The sequence below is a fragment of the Montipora capricornis genome, chromosome 2 (genome assembly GCF_036669925.1).
Source record: "Montipora capricornis isolate CH-2021 chromosome 2, ASM3666992v2, whole genome shotgun sequence".
Classification (NCBI taxonomy): Eukaryota; Metazoa; Cnidaria; class Anthozoa; order Scleractinia; family Acroporidae; genus Montipora; species Montipora capricornis.
In genome coordinates this window covers 55204662-55207161 of record NC_090884.1, presented here as the reverse complement: position 1 = coordinate 55207161, position 2500 = coordinate 55204662, and the positions used below count along the sequence as shown (strand labels likewise).

General features: G+C 41.5%; 1 protein-coding gene across 1 annotated transcript in view; it reads right to left on the bottom strand.

Moving 5' to 3' along the window:
• Positions 1-2500, bottom strand: part of LOC138037515 (octapeptide-repeat protein T2-like) — a 23628-nt gene that overhangs the window by 7088 nt on the left and 14040 nt on the right. The gene's annotated exons all lie outside the window — the stretch shown is intronic.

The following is a 2500-nucleotide window of genomic DNA, read 5'->3' as shown; positions in this document are numbered from 1 at the left end:
GTCTATCCTTTCGATCCGCCATCTCCAAAGCAAGAGGATAAACCAGCACGTGGCAGTTTCTTTTATATCCTGCTACATCATTTGGACTTAAGTCTCTTGACCATACATGTTCACAAAATGGTTTCAAATATCCACCAATCATCTTTCGACAACCTATCCACACCTGGTCTTTTCCATCCCATATTCGGTCACAAATTCGACTCAACTATACACCAATCACAACTCTTTGAACCACCTGGATTTCTTTTTTTTCTCTTTTTTTTTATCCAGTTCCCTCTTACGTTACTTACTCTTTTGCTTGCTGTCACATCCCTCACTATGGGAACAACCTTCTACGTCCTCGGTAGCCACAAACCAACCTCAAGGCGAAACCGTGGCGTTTCAAGAGACAACAGGAGACATTCAAATCACCTCAGCCATCAAGGGCCATCACCATTGGCGAGTGGAGACCGATGTCGGCGATCACTACCAGGTCATTCCCCATCCCAACAACAAGTTCTCCAAAGTGGCCTGTCGAGTTATCAAAGGCCCCACCAAGAAAACCATCGGCTTCGTGCCTGAACGACCAGAAAAACTTTCCCATCTTTTGTTCCCTCAAAAGTAAAACTCTGACGTCCGCGTTTAACACCGAGCATTTTGACTCAAAATTGTTCGTGGCTACACTTATCGTAAATGATTGAAGCGTGTATTTCTCATTCAGTTAATTGCCTTTTTATAACGTTTTGAATCAAATAAAAACTTCAGCCATTGTTTTTGTTAACAAAATATCCTTTAGCGTGAAATTGGTAAGTTTTCACACCTATTGTTTTTGATCTGCCATTAAATGTTACCGCTTGTAAAAATCCGTTCTAAAAAAAAACCATATCTCAGGTTCTACTGACTCAAAGATATTGCTTGAAACGGGAAACTACTCTCTACCTCAAGGCAGTGCTTGCTAGGATTATTTTACTGATGCGCTGAATGTTCTAGTGTTTTAAATTTTGTCAGTGAATGTTTGTTTACACTCGTGCCGACAATGCCGCGGCAGCGGCACCATGAAATGAACATATCGGCATCAGTTTTTGTGTGTGAATTACTCTAAAGCCTGCTATTTCACATTTTTTTTTGAGTTTATTATTCCAGTTAGTGAAAATATTTTATTTTGAACTAGACAAAGAAGGAAGCTGGGAAATTAGGAAAGTAAGAAAGTAATAAAAGATTTTGATTGCCAACGATATTTGTTGATATGTTTCAATTTGCAGTGGTTTTCATCGAGAGCATTTAAGTTTATTTTGCTATTAACAGACGTTAGCTCACCACAAAAACCGGCCGATTTCAGATCCCTGTGCCACCTTTCTAGCCTCTCCAGTCGAGCCACTCTCGCAGTAACCTCAGCAGAATTAGATATTTTCTTCTGCGAGAATTTCCTTCGCAAAACGTCGTTGATACTAGAACTTGTGGTTGCACAATCCCGCTCATCGGTTTCGGACCCTTCGCATTCGGCGCTACGTTGAAGACCGAAATCCAATGATATAGCACTTTTTCTACGCTGGCCATCGGAAAGATAAGATTCATCCGTAGAACGTTTCATTATGGACACTTTTCGCAGAGCTTACATGGGAACTGACGACGATAAAACACTACACAGAACCATTAATAATGAGTTTCCCAAGAGCTTGCGAGAACTTGCAAAAATTTATTCCATCACTTTATGCTCAGTCTGACGGTTCATTAACTTTCAGTTATGGATATCCAGTCCCCTACGGCTGTAGAATTAGGAAAACGATACACGGTAAAAGGAAAAACAGTCAATGGACGGGATCCTGGATGGTTTTCGCCTTCCTCCGCCACTTTTTTTTCCGCTTCTCGCGGTTTACTCGACAGAAATATGATACTTTTCGCGCGAAAAAGCCGTTCTTAAAATAAATCTACTCGGGAAAGGGTTGACTCAAGGAATTAGTGTAGATAGAGGCTCCCGTTGATGGGCTTCTGAACTTTAACAATGGATTGCGTGATTTTTCGACACTTTTTAGGGGGGAGGGGTGGGGAAACCCCAAAAACGTATAAGGCTTTGTATGGGAAATATCTCGTTCCCCACCCCCCACCCCTCGGGAGTTTGGCAAAATGGCTAAAGTAACATGTATTCTGCTGCAGAAATCCGCAAACCGATTGTCAATTGCAACATGACCATCAAGACAAGACCGCCCCACTGATTCTTCCGACAGAAATCAAAGCAGCTGCAGAATCTCTCATCTATACCGCTATTGGCAAGAACAGTGAAACATCTCATGTGGTGGAAAACACGATACACCCTACCAGACGGCAAGAGGCACAAAGTCGAATTTTATTCTTCGCCGATAATGGAACGCTTGTCAAACTTCATGGACAAATTGATTGCATGGATCACAAAGATCAATTAGTGGAAATCAAAACTAGAATGAAGGCTTCAAACATCTACGAACGCGATTGCATTCAACTTCAAGCTTACATGTATATTTTTCGTCGTTCTTCCGCTTACATT